Raw genomic sequence first — 9370 nt, 5'->3', positions numbered from 1 at the left:
GAACTTAATAGTTTAGAGTAATGAACTCCTGCGTTCTTATATTCTCAAAAATTAAAAATAAATGTCGACAAAATTCACAGGTGCGCGGTGAATCTCCTTAGAGCTTATGAAAATGGTATCCAAGTCAAATCAACAAAAAATAAACTTAAAAATAATACAAGGAAACAAATATGCGACAGTACGGGTATCATAATGCTCACGTAATAATGGCTAATAAGAGAAACTTGTAAACGATGTCAAACATTTGAAGAATACGACAACCTTGCGAAAACCTTGTCTGTGGACTTGTAACATGCCGGATGTGGGTGACCGTAGCACGTGAACTGTGGTCGCTTCCACAAAACTAGTGTCAGACTAGCACAAACTCTATTGCCAGGGATTCTGGATTAATTCAGTGCACGGAAACACTCAAAAAGCTCCTGAGATAGATAATAAATTTAGGATCGTCATGTAGCTAATCATTAGGATAGCAATGATTGTATCGATGTAATGCGTCTCATAAAGAAGACCGATTTGAGTTTAGCCATGGCAAGAACAACCTCGACAAATTCCTGAAACACTGTAAATGACTTTATTTTCGCGAATCGCCTACAATTCGCGAGAAATAAGTCCCGCGAGCAATTCCGGTAAAATGTAAGCACATTGGAATATATATATTGCGACCCCACCGCGTCGCGAAAATTAGAATCCGCGAATTATACCAAAACTGCGGCCTCTTGGACGCCTCGATTTCATGATTTACTTGAGCGTGTTTCAGCAGGAAGATATAGACGAGCCATTATTATTCCTTTTTTTTTTATAACTGTAGGTCGTCTTTCGGTTTTGTAATTTGTTTTCAGAGACGGTGCAGAGAGTTTGCACCTCACGATTATATTTTTTACATTGCTGCTAATCTGTTTAAAGAATTTTTCGTAACAAGGCCCCGGTAGCCTTTCTGTTTTTATTGTAGATAAGACTGTTACAGGTGTTCAATGCAAAGCAGCACTGCGCGCCTCGCGACGGTTCCACAGGCCAGGACAAGAGGACAACGCGTGGAGGGTCACCATAGAGGGGTAAAAACAAAGTGCAAGCCAAGCCGTCTAGAAAAAAAGAAAAAAAGAAGCCTTCAACGAACAACAAATGTAAAAACAAGCTCCCTACAGTTTAAAGCCGCGGTTTGTAAATTTTGGAATCTCGTCCAATCAAGCTGACAAACGGTTGAAAGGGTTAGATAGAGTGAACACTAAATAATGATGATGTATACAAGAAGGTAGACGAGGATTGGGAGAAGGAAGAGCAGTGTAGCAACAACGGTTGGAAGGAAGGCGGGGTGAGTCGTGTTAATGAGACCTGCTGCTTCTTTGCTTCTTCGCCTCGATATTAGAGTTGCACGACTTACTGTTACTGGTACGAACATACGAGACGCAGGAGAAGGACGTCAAAAACTCTTAAAGAAAAGAGAATAATTTCATGAACAAAAAAGTCCCCAAACTTGACTGAAATATGTAAGCCAATATGCTAGCGGCAAAGACGCGTAAGGAGAACCTCACACCTCCCCGCCTCGACCGGATGATGTGATCGGAGCCAAGCAGCTTGACTTCGACCCCCGATGCCCCCGTGTGGGAATGAGAAATAAGAAAGACCGCTAGAAACAGGAGCAACAGGAAGCGAACGAGACGAAGAGTCAGATTCAACTACGACATGAACGAAAACGGACGCGAATGTAGCCCTCATTTATCAAATTATTTCTCAAATTATTCATTAAATCGTTTTACAGTCTACAAAACCCTTCATTCCGGTCTATCCTAGCCTCTCTTTCCCATTCCTCCTTTCTTTCCTTTTTATCAGGCTGGGATACACTCTTTCCCCTGTCGCTTTGGCTGTGCTGTCGTCTCCGTGGCCCGGGGGAAAAAGCGCCGCCGCCGCAAATTCTTGCAAAAGTAAATGTAATTGTACCTTAAATTTAGCAATTACTGACGCTAGAAAGTAATTAAATTACAATTACAATTCCTTTTAGCCAACAGTAATTATTACAATTACGAATTACCAGGAAAAGTAATTAAATTACAGTAATTTAATTACTGTAATTGAATTACTACCCAAGTATGGTTCCAGGGCATAGTGGCATTACTGGAAATGAGCTTGCCGACAAAACTGCCCGACAAGGTCCGTTCAAAGACAGAACACACATGCCTTTGCCCTTAATTGACATTCGCCGCGAGATGTCCAAGAGTGTCGCAACAAAATGGTTGTGGCAATGGAAGAAATGCGAAGGTAACAAGCTTCATACCCTTCACCCTACTACAGATAAATTTCAGGACCATCGTCACCTCTCGCGTCATGACAGTGTATTGTTAACACGACTGCGCATTGGACATACACGCTTAACACACTCACATCTCTTAATGGACAATGAATCTCCTACCTGCAAAACATGTGACTCAGATCTTAGAGTAATGCATCTCTTTGTTTGCAGGAGGCTGGAACCTTTCCTTAAACCACTTTTAGCACCACTAACAAGTTTAAACACTCCATTTCATCCACGTTTGGTGTTAGGTCCTGAACCTCAGATTCCGCTCAAAGACTTAGTCACGTTCCTTCAAAAAAGTGGCCTCAGGTCACTTCTCTAATATACATGAATTTTTGGAGCCCCTTACACTCTATAGGCCTTATTACTCATTTGTGCATTAGCTTAACACAGCACATTAGTTTTACCCATATGCTCTAACATACTACATATTTATAAGCTACCCTACTGGAAAAAGTTATATGAATTTTTTTTCTGATATGTTTATCGGACACCTTTTTCATATCAGAACTTATTATTTCTTATCAGTTTCATATGCCGCATATCAGTCACACTACGTGGCTAGGTGGCGCTAGGTACCGCCCAATTCATGTGCTGCAAAAACATATTTATTTACTTACGCCACCATGTAGATACATTGCGCATACCACTAGCATCAGTTGAACAAATCGAGTGCGTATATACATACACGGCACAACAAACATAAATACATCAGCACAACCTATAACTACTACGGAGCACTGCGTTTCCGCCTTTTATACAGGTCGTTTTGTAAGTACGGAGTTTTTCGGTGACCAACTACGCAAGAAATAATATTTTCAGCGTGTTAGATTTTTTTCAGTAACGTCGTACCTCTGAGAGTATTTAGAACGGCTCAGGGGACGAATCTCTTTATAAAAAGTTAACGCTCATGCCGTAACTATTTGAATGCCGGCAAATCGAGCCGCTCCACTGAGGTTCCAAGCCACGTGTTTGCTTTCCCGCGCGGCACGTCGTATACTGAAAAAAAATTATATGAATTTATTTCTTATATGTTTATTGGACACATTCATATCAGTTGGCATATGTTGCATATGAGTTCTTATATGTCACATATCAGTTTTTGGGTATTTTATATCAGTTCTTATATCACATATCAGTCTTTGGATATTTCATATCAGTTGGCATATGTTGCATATCAGTTCTTATATGTCGCAAATCAGTTTTTGGGTATTTCATGTCAGTTCTTATATCGCATATCAGTTTTTGGATATTTCATATAAGTTCTTATATAGATTCATATACTTTTTTTCAGTAGGGTAAATAGGATCCTGGCGCTATTTGGCCCTCGTGTTGCCCTTGCGCTATAAAACACCAACAAACAAACATATAGAGAAGTGCGGCATATATGTCAATTCCGTTTCTGAAAGCAGCTGCTTATAGAAGGGATGGAGGGGGGTGCGACTCACAGACCAAAGAAAAAAAAAACGCTGTAGATGCCAGGTTATTGTAAAGGGCAAAAAGGAACCCTCCCCCCCCTTTCCCCCTTCCCACTCTATTTATGGGAAGCACTTACGGGACGACATATTATTGGTCGCCGTTCGCACCGCATGGGCAGAACTGTACAGCTCTAATTTATCGTCTGCATAGAATAAATATATTCATAGAGAATAATCAACGGTTATGCACGTTTTACTTGTACTCTACTCAGTCAGGATCATTGTTCCTGGCAAATGATAAACAAGGGGCATAGTGCTGGGCGCGCGCAGCGAACAACGACCAACAATATGGCGTCTGTGAAATCCTGAAATCCCCCCCCCCCCCCCCCCCCCCCCAGGACAATTGTGAAGCAAGTTCTAAGAGAAGGTGTGATTTGCCAACTAAATTGTTTTCTCGAGACTGCAATATCCTAATTTTGCAGGGACAAAATCAGTATCGTAAGGTTTGAAAGCTGGCGCGTACCGTGCTATAGCACTTAAACAATTCCAGGGGACCTATGTTCGACTTTCGAGAAACTAGAAACAGAAGTGACGTAGCGGCAGGAGGAGCGTAACCAAACAACGACGCGCACCGCGAAACCGCCCTCTCTGACGCCGTGACGATATGGCCTTTCACTCACTTGAGAGGCGTCAAGAGCCAACCCTCGAAAAGCGGAAGTATCTACACTGTCCCCCTACCGTACCTACGCTTTCCCGGCGGTGCCTATCTGCAGCCTAGTCCCTACGCAAGCGTCCGTTTCTCTGGCAATCGGAGGAGCATTTTTTGCTTTTAGTGAAGCGATGGCAGCCAATCCCTTGCGGCCGCGACCTTCACATCGGCTTTATATTAAAGAAACTTGTCAAACTAAAAAAAAATACACATGTTCTATTGAAATGAACAACTGATTTTGTATTGGTTCCAGAAAATATTAGATGGAGTAAATTCGCATAAAGGTTAGGACAACATTTGGGACGCGGATGAGCGCCTAGTTCAAAACACTTTCGCTGATGACGGCTCGAGAAACTGGAGGATGTGACCTCTCTGGTGCGCGGCTCAACTGAGCTGAGGCCGGCGCTGTCCAGAGACGACAAAGTTCGTTTCTGGAATGAGCTAACCTCCCGGCTCTCCCGGTTCAACTTCCTCGGGCCTCCGAGGAAGGAGCCGAAAGGCTGGAAACGGTACTGGGCTGTGCGGGTGTCGAAGGCGCGGGCGTGGGCTGCGGAGCTGGCGAAACAGGCAAGGTAATTTGCGTAGTCTACTTGTAATGTGGACCAAGCTATTAAATTACTTCCTTTACCCGCAGGCAAACAGGGGGCGGAGGCGTCCGGGTGCGCTCACTGGCGTCATCATACTCACGTACTTTGACGCTGGTGGGCGAGGACTCGGCCCTGGGCGCTCCCGGGTTTTCTCTCCCGGCATTTGAGGACGAGGCCGAGGTGAGTGCACACTTGAAAATAACATACTATTGCACATGGACTTGTTCAATCCCAAAAGAGAGGAGAATATCCGTGCAGGGTAATATTATCAGTCAGCTACGATGTATGCAATTGAATGTGACAAAATATGTACAGTCGGGGACAAAAGTCTCCAGGACACGCGAGCTGCGACTGAAACGCATTGCTCTGCCATCTGCCGGTGGGTCGCCTGGTTTCGAGATCACAGAAAAGCGCATGCGCGTCCTACTGTGCCTGCCAACATGTGAGCTTTCCCGCTGTTCTGCGACGCGGCGCCTAACTCGGAATCGGGCGCGTGGTACCGCCTCGGAGATAGCGCTTACTGACATGGCACCTATCAAGCAAGAAGTCACGGCATCTCAACTGAGCGATAAGCTCAACTGGTTTTAAAGCAATGTGCGCTGACACGGCGAAATGCGGCGCAATGCCCCAGGTGGTATCTCGAGTTTTGGAATGTGTCGCAGATGCTCGTCAGCTGCCAGCGCTATCTTCGAGGCGGTACCACGCGCCCGATTATGAGTTAGGCACTGTGCCGCAGAAGAGCGGGAAAACAGACATGTTTGCAGGTAGAGTAGGACGCGCATGCGCTTTTGTGTGATCTCGAAACCAGGCCACCCGCCGGCAGATGGCAGAGCGATGCGTTCCGGCCGCAGCTCGCACGTCCTGGAGACTTTTGTCCCCGACTGTACGTGAATATATGCACTAAACGTGCTGGCACTTTTTACAAATCAGCGAATCAGAGGACAGATTAATTCGTCCGCGTAAAGGCAAATCCTAAAACAGGAGCACTTATGAGAAAAATAAGTTAGATTTATTGCAGTGATACTGAAGTTTCTAAGGCTAAAACAAGTGTAGTTTTTCTGTAGTCCTTTTTCTTCTTGTTTTTATGGTTGCTGCAAGCCTCAGTTGTATTGTATGCACACTGCCGTAAGATGCAATTTCTATATCATATAGGTACATTTTCACATAACAGGGGAAGTGCAACCTTTCGAACTACCATTAGACAGATTTGGGGAGTCAATCCTTGACATGGATGGCACTACCTCTGAAACAGTCAAATTTTGTTTCCCCTGAGTGGAATGCAGTCTCAACAAATCCACCCTCAATATCTAGAAAATGCAGACAAGTCCTGTGTGCTGACTAGAACTTATAAATTCCCTTCTAGGGGAGACCCGCAGGTGCCCAGGCAGGTCACGGGCAGCAGGCAGCCGAGCCGGTGCCCTCCACCTCACGGGGTGAGATCTCTTATAAGGACAACTAGGATTGTGTGACATTACATAAGCATTCTTTGTTTTCTGGCAGATGTGAGGCCACCTGCAAGGCCCCGGGTGCGGTCAACGGCGCCTTGCAGTCCCACCGTGAAAGTGGTACTGCAACAGAGGGAAATGGAGATCCACACAGCATAATGCAAACCAAACTGCGACATATGTAAGGCTTTCACGCCCTCTGGGTGTCTAGAAATATGTTGCTGCTGCGCATTAAATGTCCCGTCTTTCCAGCTCCTGCGTTCGATTGAGACCCTCAGCCAACGCATGGAGGGTGTCTCGGAGGCCATCCAGGGACAAGCCCCTGCCACACAGGCGGTGGCCCTGAAACTCCAGTACACTACCCGCGTGCTCGTCGAAATCGTTCTGCTGCTGACTGCCGAGAGCAGCCGAGCCAGCGCAGCCAAGACTTGCCTAGCCCTGCCCATCTACCCCTCGTCCGGCCCCGCTCCGCCGAGCCCAGCCGCACCAAGCCCAGCACCGCCGAGCCGAGTCCCGCCGAGTCCAGCCACAAATAATTTAGTTTAATGGACAATCATTTTAAGTGCCAAGTCGGTATTTATTTCTTTGTTTTTGTTTTGTTCTCCTGGTAGAGAAAAGAAATATGTTTTTTTTTTTTGCCACTGGTACGTGGTGCGTGTTAATGGACAAGTTCCCACACACACTGGGCTCGCCATACAGTGAATAATACTACGAGTGAGCCACCACTTGAAGAAAAGCTGATGTCCTGCTGTCTAAACATCTTTACAACAATGTTGACATTACGGGAAAGTCTGTCTATGCTTTTCAGTGCTTATTTTGTTTACAAAGGACTGTGCCTTCTGCGTTTGTTTATTGGAGTCACTATAACCAGTGAAGCACGTTAGTAATATGCTCTTGGCAACAGGCATGACAGATAGATGCTAAAACTAGCCATTTCTCATGTTTGTAGGACAGCAATATGTAGTGTGTGCTTTTTCACCAATGGTGTCAAGTGGCTTGTGCCATCGGAATTTTATACTTGTAGTTTTCTTTAATTGAAACCAAGAGGTCCTCGCTTACCTCAGTGACGTGCCCCCGACCAACTCTATACTTACGACAACTCCATCTGAGCACTCCGTATGGAAGAGCCTGCTCCTGGCTGAGGGCCGAGTTTTAGCGCCACCTAGCGAGAGGCGTTCTCACTAGGCGGCACAAAAACTCGGTCCTCCTACCATATGATGCTCTTTGCTCCTACATCGTCGGGTTCTTCTGTTATCCGTGGGTGCGTGCCAGCTGATCGCGCTTTCTGGTTTCAAGCGCGTTCATGATTTAAAATGTTTTCCCAATGTAAAATATAATGAAGGAGTCAAATTCGTTAATTAGTTCCCTTTTGTTTTTTAGTTTGCGCAGTCAACACCAGATAGTATTGGCGGCGACCGCGCGCCGCCATCTCCATAGAGGCCAAAACAACCCGGTGCAGCGCGGATAATACGAAAAAATATAAAGAGTTGCAGGTTTTGCCACGAGGCGCCGCTGAAACTCGGCCCTCCGAAAGGTGCGTGCTGGAGTGTTTCCAGATGGAGTGGTCGTAAGTATAGACAGAGCTGGCAGTAATGTAATTACTGTAATGAAATTACAGTAATTTAATTACTTGTTCCAGTAATTAGTAATGTAATTCATTACTTTTTGTAGCAGGTAATTTAGTAATGTAATGAATTACTCCAGCGACGGTAATTGTAATTAAATTACCTAATTACTTTTTCGCACCAGGCATATTTTTTGTGTCCACAATACACAAGAGCGCTTTTCTTTTTATTTTACTTTTTCTTTTTCCTCTACACTAGTGCCACTAAATAAGCTACGCTTCAGAGTAACGACACTTGGCCGTATTGTGTCTTAAAATCATGGTTGCCAGTTATCTGAAGCTTTATCTGAAATCACAGGAAATGCTTTTCCGCCCTCCACAAATGTTTAAACCGTTCGCGACAGAGCAAAGCAATATTACATTACCTTCCTAACACCGAATCTAATGCTGAGGAAGTCGCACTTTTGAATCATAACGATCGGCCGTTGCGTCTGTTCTGCATACGAGCCAAAATGGCGGCGCCCACAACAATGTCGGGGAACGGAGTGCCGATACTCTAAGCGCAGCTTATTTAGTGGCTCTACTCTACACCTTTCCAAAAAACGCTCTTTGGCCGCCGCTATGTTGCCGATGCTAATGCGGCTGGTGCGACTCTCGCGCCCGCTATCAACTAGTCATTTTCTGCCACTCTCTTGAACTGTGAAAACCCGCTCAGCGCGATTCTCTACCTATGTTTTGCGGTTTCGCATTTGACGTTTTCTGGTCCCTCTTGAAAGTTTCCGCTTACTTTTTCTGATGCATACTGCGTACCCTCTCTGTGTTATCTTCCACTGTGAGAAATAGGGCTGGTAATTTCTGCTCGACATTCTCGGGAAACGAAGGAGGGGAATTAGGTCGAGCTAAGGCCCCTGGTGGAACGGCCCTCGACGCGATTTTGCGGACAATGACAATTGTTCTCCCCCCTCCCAGAGATAATCCGCGTAGGGTCCTCAGTCATCTCCAAAAATATTTGTCCGGGTTGGGGTGGGAAACGGATCAGTCGCGTGCGTTCCTCTGTCCATCGGTAAACATGCAACAGAGAGTTCTAGCTGTGTGCCATGAACTGTGTAAATAATGCAAATAAAGTTATCTGCAAAAGGAAGTTATCAATAGCTCCTTTATATTTAAAAGTATACAAAAGTAATGCGAAAGTAATGTCATTACTTTTAAAAGTAATTTGTAATGGTAATTAATTACTTTCTGGCTGTGGTAATTTGTAATGTAATTTAATTACATTTCAGCAATTTTCAGCAAAGTAATTAGTAATGTAATTTAATTACAAAATATGAGTAATTTGGCCAGCTCTGAGTATAGAGTTGGT

Source organism: Ixodes scapularis, unplaced genomic scaffold, assembly GCF_016920785.2.
Source record: "Ixodes scapularis isolate PalLabHiFi unplaced genomic scaffold, ASM1692078v2 PGA_scaffold4__175_contigs__length_147842914, whole genome shotgun sequence".
Lineage (NCBI taxonomy): Eukaryota > Metazoa > Arthropoda > Arachnida > Ixodida > Ixodidae > Ixodes > Ixodes scapularis.
Note: the sequence above shows the minus strand (reverse complement) of the source record.